This window comes from Hibiscus syriacus, unplaced genomic scaffold (genome assembly GCF_006381635.1).
Source record: "Hibiscus syriacus cultivar Baekdansim isolate YM2019G1 unplaced genomic scaffold, ASM638163v2 tig00111427_pilon, whole genome shotgun sequence".
In the NCBI taxonomy this organism is placed as follows: Eukaryota; Viridiplantae; Streptophyta; class Magnoliopsida; order Malvales; family Malvaceae; genus Hibiscus; species Hibiscus syriacus.
This window is the reverse complement of record NW_024063088.1, coordinates 3,494,570-3,510,596: the sequence shown is the minus strand read 5'-3', so window position 1 is coordinate 3,510,596 and position 16,027 is coordinate 3,494,570. Positions and strand designations below refer to the sequence as shown.

The 16,027-nt window shown below is 34.7% G+C and overlaps 1 long non-coding RNA gene and 1 pseudogene across 1 annotated transcript; one reads left to right on the top strand and one right to left on the bottom strand.

The window, feature by feature from the left end:
* Positions 1–9,681: 9,681 nt before the first annotated feature.
* On the bottom strand, positions 9,682–10,801 carry LOC120163066 (annotated as a pseudogene).
* Positions 10,802–13,835: 3,034 nt separating this feature from the next.
* Positions 13,836–14,249, top strand: LOC120163067. The gene is made up of 3 exons (XR_005519618.1): positions 13,836–13,955; positions 14,062–14,149; positions 14,238–14,249. It is a non-coding gene; the product is annotated as an uncharacterized LOC120163067 (long non-coding RNA).
* The last annotated feature ends 1,778 nt before the right edge of the window (positions 14,250–16,027 follow it).

Below are 16,027 nucleotides of genomic sequence, written 5' to 3'. Positions count from 1 at the left end.
TTGTATTTTTTCGTGCTTTCCTCTGTATCTTGTATGTAAATCGTGTCTTACAAATGGGGAGGATTACATGTATTTATAGTGAAAAAAAATTAACTATTTTTAGAATCTTATTAACAATAGAATCCTAATGCAACTAGAATCCTTGCTCGGTTGTTGCACGTTTGTTGGTGTGGTTGTTGCTTTAAAAGATATGGTGGTGGAAGAGTCCTCTTAGGAGATGAACTCTTGCTAGTTCTATCTTTTAAGAAAATGGGTGTCTACAGCTGCCCCTCTTTGTCCTTTTTCGTGGAACGAAAAATAGGACAAAGACAAAAAGACACAAATTTTCGTTCAATGGAGTTGAATAATAACTCCCTGTCGAATTGAGTTGTGGATGGCTCCACCGTCGCGAAGTCGAGTCCATCTTAAAATGATTTGAATCAGAATGTGGCTTCTCGTTGTAGTCCACTTTGGTCTTCTTCTCGGTTTAAAGACTTTGGCTAAAAATTCGACTGGAACGTAATCCCTTGACTCCACAATATGGTTGATATGCCCTCGAGCTGAATGAAACTGAACTCGAAAAGTCTTCGTTAACAGATAGCTTTTCTCGACTTAAGCTATGCTGACGAAAAAAAGGTTTCTTTCTACTAAGGCACGGCTAACCCATATCTTCTTCTCGGCTTGAAAACCTCGATTGTATCCGGACAATAGTTTGATTGAGGTGTCATCGAGCTGAATGGAATCAAACTCGAAAATTTTTGTTGATAGATAGCCCTTCTTGCCTTGAGTTATGCTATAAATTTGATTTACCTATGAGTTGAATGTAATCTAACTCGAAGGTCTTTGATGATAGATAACCCTTCTTGCCTTGAGTTATGTTGCAAATTATGTGTCTTGGAGCTGAGCATAGTCGAACTCGAAGGTCTTTGTTGACAGATAACCCTTCTTTGAGTTGGTTATCCTTCATCGTGAAGTTGAAATCCAATCTAGAGATGGATGTTGCTTGTGTACACGATTCCCCTTCGTCGTGAAGTTGAAACCACGGGTGGCCCATTCGTCGTGAAGTTGAGCCTGTTAATTGGATATCCTTTATCGTGAAGTTGAAATCCAAGTGGGTAGTATTGTTCCGAGTCCAATATCCTCCGTCGTGAAGTTGAAATTGGCTCTGGAACTGGGAAATTGTTTGTTGACAGTCATCCGCCCCTTCGCTATGAAGTTGAGCTTGTGTTGTCTTGAGTTCAATATCCTTCACTGTGAAGCTGAAATTGACTCTGAATGAAACTGAAAAGTTGTTTATTGACAATCAGTCCCCCCTTCGTTATGAATTTGAGCTTGTGTTATCTTGAGTCCAATATCCCTCACTGTTAAGTTGAAATTGGCTCTGAAACTAGAAAGCCCCTTCGTCATGAAGTTGAGCCTCAAATGGCACGATATCCTCCGTCGTGGAGTTGAAATCGTGGATGTGCGGGTACGATATCCTTTGTCGTGGAGCTGAAATCGCGGATGGTCCCTTCGTCGTGAAGGTGAGCATTGACTTGAATATCCTTCGTCGTGAAGTTGAAATCCAAGTATTGTATGTTGCGGGTGGACACGATTCCCTTTGCCATGAAGTTGAAACCGTGGATGACCCCTTTATTGTGAAGTTTGGCTTCGAGTTAGATATCCTCCGTCGTGAAGATGAAATCTACTCTCGAGAAAATTGTGTCGCTTTGAGTTCAATATCCTTCGCTGCGAAGTAGAAATTGACTCTAGCTAAAACCTAAAAAGTTATGCATATATGTGATGCTATGGATGCAATGCTCTTAGGTGTGCCTAAAATGCATATGCAATATATGTTATCTTGGGGCTCTGGAGAGAAATCTCGATCTCTGGTTGCCTGTCTGGAATCTTGATTCTTGAATCTTCAAGTTCTGATCCCTGATCTTGAATTCTTCAAATGTTCAAATCTGATGTGCGCATTCTATTTTTTATTTGAGAAATGCTTCTCGACCATCTTAAGTATGTGTCTGAGCTGAGTGTAACGGTTCAGATGATGCTTCAAGAGAAGTTGTCTCGAAAGAGATAGAATTCGTTTAAAGGGAAACGATCTCAAAGATATATGTTGTTTCATGAAAACGGTCTCAAGGGAAACAAAATTTTGTTTTAAGGGAAATAAATTTAAAGATTTTGTGTTTCAAGAGAAACTGTCTCAAGGGAGACAAAATTTGTTTTAGGAGAAATAAATTCAAAGATTTTGTTTCAAGGGAAACTGTCTCAAGAGAAACGAAATTTGTTTTAAGAGAAACTGTCTCAAGAGAGACAAAACTTAGTTCCAAAAGAAATTGTCTCAAGAGAGATGAAATTTGTTTCAAATAAAACATATTCAAATAATTTGATTCAAGGGAAACTGTCTCAAGAGAGACAAAATTTGTTTCAAGGGAAACTGTCTCAAGAGAGATGAAATTTATTTCAAGGGAAATGTTTTCAATGTTTATGTTTCAAGAGAAACTGTCTCAAGGGAGACAAAATTTTGTTTGAAGGGAAACTATCTCAAGAGAGACAAAATTTGTTTCAAGGGAAATGTTTTCAATGTTTATGTTTCAAGAGAACCTGTCTCAAGGGAGACAATATTTTGTTTCAAGGGAAACTATCTCAAGCGAGATAAAATCTTCATTTTAAAAACAGTCTTGAGTGAAATAAAATGTCTTCTTTCGAGTGAAACAGTCTCAAGTGAGACAAAGTCTGTTTTAAGAAAAGCAATCTCAAGTGAGATAATCATCTGCATTAAATGAGACTGTCTCAAGCGAGATAAAATTTATATTGGAAATGTTGAATCTGAAGATGAATGTCGATCTTTCAATCTATCGAGTTGGTTGAAGTGTGACTTCTTGCTGCTGAGTTAAGCAATCACCATCGATTTTTACAAACTCTTTTGAATCAAGTATCTTTCGCCTTGAAGTTGAAACTTGACTCTAAAGCTGCAAAACTTATGTATGTGAAAAAATGATAAATATGATGCTCTAAAATGTATGCATAATGAATGAGTTCTTGTTTTATTCCTTGGACAGAATCTCATTTTTTTCCTGCTGGTTCCTACATGTGGAGGAAAAGCCTTCGGAAGATTTGATCGTTCGCATCATGATTTTGAATCCCTGGAGATGCCCCAATATTCAATGTTGAATCTCCAAAAATGGCCCAACATTAAAAGTGCCCCTATTATTCCTCATTTCTTGCTTCAACATTAATTCTAAGCATGAGATTACTGTCTGAGAGCCACATGTCATTTACCAAGATCCACTCTAGAGAGATTGTCTTGTTTGAAAAAATGTTTCTCTTTTATTTTCAAAGTTCTGAAAATATCAATTAAAAGAGTTTCGAAAAATGTTTAATCAGAATTTTGAAAATATTGTCCCTTTCACGATTTTACAATTGAGACGAATCATAAAACTAGAGTTCATTGGATATCAAAGAATTAGTTACAATGTTAATCTTTCAATAAATTATAGCTATTTGACACGTGCCAAGATCAAAGCTATTTTTGGGAAATGGTTAAGTAAGGAAACGATAAAAAGTCTCAGGTTATTGTGTTTGGTCAAAGGTTTGGCATTTTTGTTTATATGATGCTCAAAGGTTTGATGGGGTAGCTTGTATGCTCGTCTACTAGAAGTGTTCTCCGACTCCCAGCTTTCATGGTCACGCTCGGATTGTGCGATGCCTTATCAAGGAATTTGTGCGATCGCCTTATCAATTTTGGAATTTACGTCTTGAACCCCCCTTTGTTATTTTTCTCTATAATGCATTAATCACACTGTTTTTTGCAAATAAAGATTAATCCTGATGGGCGGGATGAAATTTGAAGATAGTCTCTTCTGTTCAGAACTTCATGTATGATTATAAGGGACTTTTAAGGCACGTAACGTAGGTCATGGTTAATGGTTATGAAAGAAAAGGATAAAAGGCCCAAACAAGTGTTTAAGTGTGATTGAACCAAGGATCAATTCATTCTGATGTCTTCAATCATATCTTGCTCAATTTGAATCTGCTCGTATGTGTCTCTCTCTTGATGCTCTATGATCTTCGAGTGGAGTGATTCAGTGATTCAGTGATTCAGAAATGATTGTGCTTGATCAATCTCATTTGATGATCTGTGATCTTTGAGTGAAGTGGTTCAGTGATTCGGAAATGATTGTGCTTGATCAATCACATAGTTTGAATCTCGATGCGTCATTTGAATCGAGAGAACCTTTGCATATGCATCTTGTTTTCTTTTTTCTTTAATTTTCATTTATTTTTTCTCTTTTTATTTTCTCTTTGCTTTTTTCTCTTTTTTCTCTTTTTGTTCTGATTGAATCTTCGCACTTGGCATTTGGTTCACCTTTCGGTATCTCATCTAAATCAATATCTTCACTCATGCGAGCAGATTTTCTCCACCTTGCCCCCTAGTGTGGAGGGTGATCCTTGGTTAGGGTTGAATCAGAAGAAAAATCCTATAGGCTCAAAAGGGGACACAAGGGATATATATTTTCTCCTGTTGTGAAGGGGTAAAGAAAGAAAGGCGTTCATCATTTCATACATAGAAGCTTTCACATAAGAGGTATCCCCAGGGGGATAGATTTTCAGGATTAATTTTATTCACATGAAAATAGTGTAATTAATGCATGATAGAATTATTTCGAGTGAATTCTTCTTTCTGCTTCTTGCCCCCAACATGTCTCAATGTTTAGGCTCCCTGCGAGATGCCACAAGTTGTGTCTTAGAAGAATGTTCATGTTCAAATGAACAACTCAATGCCTTGGGTTTTAATGGCATAAAATGTTAATTTTGAGTCTAAAAAGACAATGGTGTGACTTTATCGACTCAAAGAAAGGTATGGTATGAAAAAGTTTCAAAGGGGTGGTAACATCAAAACTTGGTCTTTTTGGTAATGACCATGAGTTATTTTGGGTAAAGAATCAAGGTATTTTATTTTGGGGTTTGAGACAGGATAAGAAAGGTCTAATCTTGCCATATGTCAAAAATCTATAATTCTTGAAGAATTAAAAGAATCCTTAATTCATTTAATATTCGAAGAACTAAATATTAAAATTTGTTCAATTGCTCCACCTTAGAACGTAGCATAAATTCAATCGTTTAAAAGATTAAGCAAAAGATCAAAGACGTGTTCAAACAAAACAATCCTCTAGGTGCAAATGGTATATGCAATGCCCCTTCTTCGGCTGTCCGTGCCCCTGAACCCATCAGGTTTTGGATCTCGCGCTTCAGTGCCTTATAGTTCTCAAAGAAATATTTGGAGCATCCTATGTGGCAACTGCAAACAGCTTCAACATCATAGCCCTTAGGATATGTGGACTATTTTCTCAGATCATCTTGGCAGGCTTAGTCGTACAACCAGCTGATTGAGCTCATTCGTTATGATTTCAGTTTTTTATTTTGATGTTACAATCTTGCTTTCATATGGTGTCATGTGGTTAAAACCACTTCATCGAATTCTCCTTGAAGAAATTTCATGTTTATGAAAATGCATAAAAATGAAATATAGATGCAAAATGCAAAAATGCAAAAATGCATGAAATGTTTGAGGCATTAATCCAAAAACATGTATGTTATTGTAAATAACCTTTATTGGGACAAAAGTGTTTTATCTTTTAAGAGATAATAAACATATTTAAAGGTACATCCGGACTAAATCCTCTAGACCCAGAACAGGTTGACTAGTCATTTGCCTTCGACTTTCGTCGGTTGAATAACCTGTTGAACCACTCCGGCCTCTCTGGATGAACCGTGAAAATGTTGAGTTGTTTTTTGTACTGGTTCCCAAAAAGTATCGAATGGCCGTATCTCTGGCTTTCATCCTTTGCTGAATCGAAAATTCCATTGAAATCCTCCATCAAAGGGATTATCCGAAGTTCATTTGCTTGTTTCTTAAATTTTGTCGACAGTGACTTGCCATCTTGTTCTTGTTGTCTTTGAATGGACTCTCGAGGTCAGTAACCTTTTTCTCGTCTTGCCCCTGCCACCTTTGTCAACCCATTTTTGAAAAGTTAACTTTTGATGTACTTGATTGTGGGCACCATGTCTTCTTGATCGAATGTGACACATAGTTGTCTTGCAAATTGTCCTCATTTTCTTTCTAAGTCTTTTCTGACCATAGCCGGACCCTTGCGTTTTTCATCCCTTGTATTACAACCCTTTTGTCCATTAATGAAAATTATTTATGGTTAACGAACACATTTTTTTTATGGGTCAACACCTCTTTTGAATGATGCAGATGATGGAAATAAAATAAAAGAGAGAAAAATTGAAAAGAGTTAGTAAGGTAAAGATAATAATAATGAAAATAAAAGGTCCTACCCCACATGATATCTACCCCACATGCTTTAATTCCTACCCGGACATGATCTCTATCCCGCATGCTAATTCCACACAAATCCTAACCGCATATTTGTCTAGTTTGCATGCTTTGAACAGAAAGTAAATCATGAAACAAAGCAGTCTAGGGTTTGGAATTAGGTTTTGTGGTGGGCTCTAATTCTCCATAGCCTCCCGGTTTAGGTTCTAAAAAATGGGACACGAGTTCTCCTTGCCGGTGCCCCATTGGGCTTACCAGACTCTTAGTCCTTAGCCCATTACAAGCTTATGTGGACTAAGTTAAACTCGAGAAGAAACATTCCCTTATGCCCGCACAGTGAATAAATTCACACGAAGACATAAGGTATATGAATCCCGAAGGCTACTTGCTAGGCCCGCACGGTGAATAAATTCACACGAAGGCGTCGCTTTCACCCACTTAAAAGGGTTCAAAGCTCGGGTATAGAGCTAGAGATGGATACTTTTTCAAAAATCTGAAATTATTGAAAAAACGTCAGTACAACTATTTACTTGGAAAAAAAATCAAAGATAAATAATTAGAATCGAATAAATAAATTAAAATTTAAACTTGTAATTTTCGCTAAAAAAAAGACAACCGAAAATTAATTTCGGCCTGACTCACTTACCTGTCCCCAACAGAGTCGCCAAGCTATCGTAACCGTCTTTCGGTTGGGCCCCGGAATTAAGCTTCGACTTGAAAAATGTATATTGGAGTCGCCACCGACCATTTTTAAACGAATTTAGGTGGGTCGGACACCATCTTACATGATCTGCGTTTTTACCAGAAATGTGTCGAGTTCGGGAGTCGGTTATGATCAATAAAGGATTAGCACCCTTGAACTGCCATTTCGGTACCAATTAATTTGCCGGTTGTCTTAGTTGCAAAAATTCGAAATTTAAATTAAAATTTAACAGACCCGATTCAAATTACTTACAATTGATTGATTTGAATACCCTTAAAAGATAAAAACGTTTGACTCGTAGCGGAGTATAAAATCAAATTAGGATAGCAAGTGTTCAAACGTGATAATACTAAATAAAACAAGAAAAAATAGAAAATAACAAAACACGTAAAAAAATAAAAAAAATAAAATGCTAAAAAATAAAGACACAGATAAAAGGAAAATATTAATGGAGTAAAAAAATAAAAAAGGTAAAAAGAAATTAAAAATGAATAAAAATAATGTGTACATATAAATTAGTATTTACTAAAACAAATAAAAATAATAAATATATAATACTAAGTAAAACAAATAAAAAATAAAGATATACATGATATTAAGAAAAAAATAATAGAAAAAAATAAAATAAAGTAAAATATATATATATAAAAAAATTAAAAACAAAAATGAAATATTAAGAAAAAATATATATAAAAATGTATAAAATATAATATTAAGAAAAAATATATATACATAGTAAATGGAAAAAATTAATACATCTATATATATATATATATAATGATATAAGATATATATAATAAAAATAATATAATATAAATAAAAAAATGAATATAGTAAATAAATAAATAAAATATATTTAAAAATATATATATATAAAGGACGAAATTAATATAAAAGTAAAATTAAATGGTAAATTTCAAGGAAAATTAAAGATTAAGATTGACTTAGGGGGAATATTAAATACTTTAAAAAATGAACATGCCTCGGGAGTAGATCTAGGTTCGAAATTTCGAAACTCCACATTTTTTTGGTCATCGGCGCAACCCACGCTTTGGGTTATTCAAACCAAATCTCAAGAAAATAACATGCACATGCGAGAAATGAACGAATCAATGTAAAAAAAGATGCTACATTTTATTTCCTTTTCGAATCTTTTACAATAGCTTTGCCTTTGTATTTTTTCGTGCTTTCCTCTGTATCTTGTATGTAAATCATGTCTTACAAATGGGGAGGATTACATGTATTTATAGTGAAAAAAAACTAACTATTTTTAGAATCCTAATGCAACTAGACTCCTTGCTCGGTTGTTGCACGTTTGTTGGTGTGGTTGTTGCTTTAAAAGATATGGTAGTGGAAGAGTCCTCTTAAGAGATGAACTCTTGCTAGTTCTATCTTTTAAGAAAATGGGTGTCTACAAAGCAACTGAAGACTATTTTATAATTTTTAATAGTCGAAAGACTAATAAATTAGTATCTTATAATTGAGGGACCATTTATATACTTTAACCTTATTTTTTTATTATTATTATTTCAGTTTTGGGAAGGAAAAATAAAACGTGCATGCCGCGAACTCGTCAGCCTTATCAACACAACAGTTGCTAACTTAAAACCGGCTCGCGCCTTTTACACAAGTGTTTGCTGCTACTGTTACATATCTATTTCACTCACATTTTTTCATTAAAATATATTTTTTTCCTAAAGTCAATATAAAAAAGGGAAAACTACATATTTAATCACTCAACTATTCGTATAATTCTGTTTTAGCCATTTATCTATTTTTTTAAAAATCATACATAATGTTTTGTTTTGATTTCATTTTGGTCACTCGCTGTTAAAAACTTAACATTAATGTTGACATGTCACCATAAGATAATGTCATGTCATTGAAAATATCACAGCAACAGTTCTGTTAAAATTTTAACGAGATGTAATCAAAATGAAACCAAAAAATAACGTTAGATATAATTTTAAAAACAATAGTTAGGTGACCAATTTCTTACGGTATAAAAAATATATTGAAGGTTGAAATAAAAATGAAAGATGAGAAAAGTAACATGAGTCCATTAGAGAGAATTTGGTAAAGCTAATTGATTGTTTTTTAATATATTTTATTTTGAACAATTTCTTATTTTTAAATTTTTAAATAATTTGAAGTGTATTTGATGGCTAAGGAGGTGAAATTTTTGTGGCTCGAGTAAGAAGGGATATGATTTCAGTTTGATGATCGATGGGTGTCGAGTGTAAGGGTGTTTTAATCATGTGGCTTGGTTAATCAATCGTATCAAACTATTTAAAATTTATCGAAATCTTTTTACTTTAATCAATAACTGAATAAAAAAATCAATTTTTAATCAAATCAAACAAAATTCAGTTGATTCAATTGATTTTTAAATTAATCAAATATATATAATATATATTACATATTAAATATTTTTTATTAATCCAATTAATTGGTTGATTAATTCCGTTACCCTCCTAAGGTTAAGTGTATATAAATAAAATATATAATATATTAAACATTTAATATTTCTGGTCAATTTGAATTGACCGATTTTAAACTAAAATAATCGAAAAATGTGATTTGTAAAATCATTAACTGTTAATTAAAAGTTATAATAAGGAATAATAAATATTACAAAATGTACATATTTAATAAACCCAACAACCTTAAGCAATCAAGATAGGACAATACCAGAAGATCCAAAACAAAGAAGAAGAAGAAAACCCTAAAATATAATAAATTATTGATCAAGAGCGTTAGGCACAGTACAGTAACTAACAATATGATTCCAAACCCACTGAACCAAGTACCTCCGTCTGATCCCATTCATATTAAACGTGGCACCATCTCTATCGTTCAACATCTGTCCAGTGTAAGATCCACCGCCTCCAGTTCCATAAATTCCCTCACATAAATCCGCTATTTCGACGGGTGCAACTGGGTCTTGCCCGCGTACCAAGCGTTCACCAAGGGATTGGTTGCCAGCTCAGTAATTTCGTGTCCTATAACGCTTATCATCCCGTCCACTCCCGCGTCACCGTTGGGTGACTTTAACGGCTTCAATCCCGTCATGTACGCGGCACGGCGAAGGGATAGGCGCACACACCGGGGCAGAGCTTCGCCGAGTTACCCACCCACGCGTAAGGGAGCGTGTACCCCACGATGGAAGGGAAGGTGAAGTAATGGAACCCACACACCTGGCCGCAAAAATCCTGGACGTACGCGTCATCGGACGTGAGCAGGAGGAAGAGTCCGCCTTTGGGGTTTATCGGCAGCGGTTTTGTACGCGCAGTCACCGCGCTTTTTATCACGGACTGTATCGACAGGCGCGTCAATGACTTCCCGTGCGAGTAAAAACGGTCGTTCTTCTCTTCCCCTAAATGCACCGAGTGGGAGATGTTGGCACCCGTTTGGTCCGTATAAAGTTGTACGGCTTCCACCAACCGGCGACGGAAGGTCGCTTGGCATCGACGGCGGAGATCGAGTTGATGAACTCACGAATTATCTTCTTCTAGGAGTTCTGCCATCGGCCGTACCAGATAATGTGAATAGTGACGTTGGCGGTCAGGACTGGACCCATGTGGTATCTCATTTGGATGAACTCCGATGAGCCCTCGAATTTCTTGGAGCTTCCGTACATTAAGTCGGAAGTGTTGGGTTTTAAGTGAGGCCATGGACGGAATCCGATGACCGGAGTTAGTGTGAGCAGTATAGATACAGCGACAAGTGTGAGAAGCACCGGAGATGGGTGCATTTTCGCAGGAAAACGGATAGAATAGAGTAGTCAATGAGTGACGGGTTGATTAGGGGGCATGGATATATAGGAAGAGGGAATTAAATTTAAACGCGAGGATGGAAGGATATGTTTGGTTGGGGAACGTGAGATTTTCATAAGAATGGAATTCACATTTTCGTTTGGTTGGTCGGGAATGTTATTCCCGATAATCTTACATTACTAATAGTGATTTTTGGGTATATTACCGAGAATGTCATTACTTCTATTTCCTTAGGTATTGTTGGATTACCGACGTTTTGGACTAAAATGCCCTTAAAAAAATTTCTTTCAAAAATATTCTTATTTTGTCATTGAATAATAAAAGTTCAGGGGTTAAAATAAAATTTTACCTTTTCATTAAACCTTTTTATATTTTTAATTTTGTAAAAAAAAATTATATAAATTTTATGAATTTAATTTTTTTAAAGAAATATATAAATATTTTTCAACTTGTTAAAAAACAAATATATAATAAAAACAATTTGGTCAAATATACATTCCAATAATCTTTTATTCCTTTAACTAAACACGGTAATCTTACATTCCTGCTAAACCAACCAAACACAAAATACAACATTCTCAGTAATCCTATTCTCTGGTAATCTTTTATTCCCACTAGTAATCTTACATTCCGTGAACTAAACGCACCCGAAGAGTAAAGATAGGAGGTGTGGGTTTGAGAGTGGAGCCTACGGGTTCAACGTTATTGATGATCATTCATATTCATTCATGAAGGTCGAACAACCGAACAATCTACCTAATAAAAGAATTATTATTAGTTTTTAAAGTTTTAAATTCAAATATTATGAATGCAAGATATGAATAAGGATGGGCATAGGTCGATTTTTTGGATGACCAGACCTGAATTTGATTCGATTTTTGAGATAAAATCTGAACATGATTTGACATGTCCCAAAATAATATATTTATTTAAAATATTATTTTTATTCAATAAAAATAAATATTTAATTAAAAAATAATATATAGAGAGATATTATTGCAATTATCATTAAATATATATGGTAAAATTATATTTTTTTCGGGTTGGGACGAGTATTTCTCACTCTAAACCTGAACGGCCTAACCTGAATATAACCTTCAAAAAAGCCTGACCCGACCTAAGCGATCTCGGTGGTAAAAAAAATTATTATTCTTTGAGGTCACAGGTTCGAGTATCATGAATGTTAAGGATGTGAGTGTTCAAAGTCAAATAATTTAAAGTTATCTTTTAATATATAATATTTTGTATTTAATATGACATTTTTGATAATGATAGTGCGGGAAACTATTAGAAATCTGAAAATGTAATTTTATAAGGATCAACGCTGTATTTTTATCGACCAACTAAGCAACCATGTATGCATCTTTGTCACTGTGTACCTCTCCAAAATAATTCAACTGCTTATCTTTAGGTGTGCCTACATTTGAAGCAATGATACTTAGTTTATATTATATATCTCTTCTACATAGATTAAACTCACGTAAAAAATGCAGTGAAAAAAAAATCACGTGATAATCCTCTCCAATAATTAATTGTTCAAATGGTGCGAACGATACAGTGCTTGTATTGGTCGCCATGCAGTCCAAGCGAGCTTGTATTGGTCGCCATGCAGTCCAAGCGAGCTTATAGGTCGCCATACAGTCGCTGCGACCTTGTAGGTCACCATGCAGGCAGCTCGAACTCCTTCGTGTTTCTGCTGTAATCACGACAAAGGTGGCCCTGCAGCATATCATGCATGCTGGCCCTGTCTCCCTCATACAGGCAACAATAATTGTTGCTTCCTTCAACAGCCCGTGATGGGCTGAAATAATTGCACCAGTGAAGCAGCCAATGGATTATATATTCGATACAAGGGTTATATTTAACAAGCATTGAGCAGAAGAAAGAAAGGGAGAAGAGAGAAAGGAAAGGAAGAGAGAAAGGAAAGGAACATAGAAGAATAACATCGGGTAAGGTTATTTTTAAATTAGTTTATTATTTTAAATTATTATTTTGTTAGTTTAGGGTTTAGGGTAAAACAAAGATTTAGTTAATTAGTTTGTTAGTTTAAGTTATATTAGTTTGTTAGTTTAAATGATGTTCTAAAAAAAGTATTTAATTAGTTTGTTAGTTATATATATAAAATATTTAATTAGTTTGTTAGTTAAATAGTTTTAGTTATATTTGTTTGTTGAAGTTATATTATATAAAAAATTTAATTAATTAGTTTATTAGTTTAAGTTATATAAAAATATTTTGTTTAATTTTTTTACAGATTCATTCGAATGGCTGACCAAAATCCACTATTGAGACTTGACAATCAACATATTTCTACTCATTTGGGAATAATGGTATTATTATTATTTAATAAAATAAAATATGTATTTAATGAATTATTATTATTATTAAATATTTGAAGATAATTTCATGATTGTGATAAATTTTTTGAATTATTTAATTGCAGGAGGACGATCAGCGAGTCCTTCGTCATCGGGTAATTATTTCGTCCAAGCCACACCAATTGATAGAAGAAAACTTGCAACAAACTATATTTTACTATGTAACATTTGTGCGAGAATACGAGTTGATCCCATGTTTGATCAGTGCGTTGATTGAACTTTGGAGACCAGAAACACACACATTTAATTTTTCCGTGTGGAGAATGTACGATAACTCTGGAGGATGTGGCAATGCAACTCGGGGTCCAAACAAATGGGATGCTAGTGGTAATGACACATGAGTACAAAAATGTGGCACAACTTTGTAGTGTGTTTCTTGGGAAAACGCCGGTAACACCAGAGTGTAAAGGGTGGCTTGTGAAGTTGTCATGGTTGAAGAATCAATTTCAGCTCCAACCAAATAGTACGGAGCAAGAAATTATATATGAAACATGAGCATATATATTGCAGTTTATTGGGGTAATTTTGATGCCGGATAAATCCAGTAATTATGTTCACACTCAGTATCTTCTTTTTTTAAGCAATTTTGTGAATAGTATGCAATGTAGCTGGGGATCGGTGATATTGGTGTTCTTGTATCGTCAGATGTGCAAGGCATTATTAGTCGTGAATGATAATAATACAGTAGAAATCGGTGGATGTCTGATGCTGCTATAATCATGGGCTTGTCATAGACTTCCGTTTTTGACACCGATTAGTCGGACTGCGGTTGACTTTCCACTTGCCGGAAGGTAATATGAATTCTCTATTTTAATATAAAATATTTATTATTAATTACTTATTTTGATTAAAAATATTGAACTAAATGGTCATATTTTTGTTTTGATTGATATACAGATGGAGGCATAAAATTGAAGGCACGGGGTTAGTGCACAATAATATAAAAGAGTTTAGGTTAAAGATCGACATTAAGGGCAAAAAGGAAGTATGTATAATTTGTTATTATTAATTATTATTTAAATTAATTATATTATTTGATTTAAATCAACTTTATTGTTATTTTAATTTTACAGCTTAATTGGAGATCATACGTAGATGCACAAATTATGGTGTGTGTGTCGCACGCTGTTTTTTATGAGTGTCAATATTGGTGTACTGTTAAACCATTGATCAAATTTTCTTTTGTTGAGATCTAATTTTCGGATAGAGTGCTGAGGCAATTCAACTTCCACCAACCTATTCCGCAGAGTCCATGGGATCATGACCTCCTCCAAAACTTATATGGTCTCCGTCGGGTGAATTAAACTTAAATTCGAAGATTTAATAATTTAAGATAAAAAAATTACATAAATTTCTTTGCAAAAAAGGTTCATTATTACAAAATCAAATATATAAATACATAGAAATATATATATGATTAATAATGAGGAGGCCTATATCTTGGTAAATTAGGACATTTGTTTTTTGAATAACCTTCACCCCTACATAATCTTCATCTCTTTCGTTGACCTCTCTAGCATGGAAATCCATACTGGTATGAATACAACTGGACTCAGGTCGACCCTTTAGACTTCTACGAAGCATTGGATTTGGCAGCCATTTGTCATGATCCTTTTTAGGCCAATATGATTCATTTGGGATCTGCCTGAACGCGTATATGTAAACATTTAATATCCTATGTAGGTGAAAACATTCATCAACATAAGTGTATGCGCTTACACCAACAAACATACATGCAGTGTCTGCATGAGCACATGGATATTTCCATGCTTGAAAGCGACCACAATCACACTATTTATGTCGTAAATCAACTCTAAATGTTTGGTCTTTTCCTCCGACGTTACGTCGTATGCATGACACAACAAAAGTATGACCAACTCGGTCGAAATTATGAACAACCTTTGATGTTGTCAATCGCTCATTTGCTTCCATTGCTTTCACCACTGTAGAAGCCCAAGTGTGACCTCTATTTATTAGAGTCTCAATTTCCTTGCCTTTATCGGACCAAACCTTAGCCAACCTAAAGTACGTCTCTTTCACCACACTCGTTATTTAGAGATGATGTGTACCATTTAGTACTGAATTAATGGACTCAGTAAGGTTTGTGGTCGTATGTCTGTATCGTCGACCTTCATCGTATGCTTGCGACCATTTTTCCCGCGGTATTTTTGAAGCCCACTTCCAAACACGCTGATCATCATAACATACCTTCAAATTCTCCAATCTGTTATCAAAATTTGGTCGGCGTAGTTCGTATCCTGTTTCATAATATATTGTATTAAATCTCAATTAAAAAAACCACATAAAAATGCACAAATATTGAGAATAAAACTTACTCATGCTTACTATCTCGCTACGTGTGTGCGTTATGAAACTGGTCGATATTATTCTTACCAATACGACGGATACAAAATGTTGGATATGCATGAGGAGGTATCCAACGACTTCCTGGTCGTTCAATTACCGCCAAAATACATGTTCCTCTATTGGATATCAAGCAAACTCCATCTTCTCGAATGACATATTGACGTAGATATGTCAAAAAGAAATCCCAAGCCTCTGATGTCTCTCCATCAACAATGGCAAATGCAATTGGGAAGATATTTCGCTCATCATCTTGCGTAACTGCCATCAAGAGTACATGCCTATATTGACCATATAACCACGTACCATCTACTTGGATCATACGTTTGCAAAATGGAAATCCTTCAATACATGACTTGAATGCCCAAAAGAGTCTATGAAATATTTTTTCCCTGGCACAAGTTGACCTTCTTCATCATGTGCAGCCAGGGTTTGAGACTTCACTATGGTTCCTGGGATAAATCACTTCATTGCTTATAGCAAATGTGGTAGATCATTG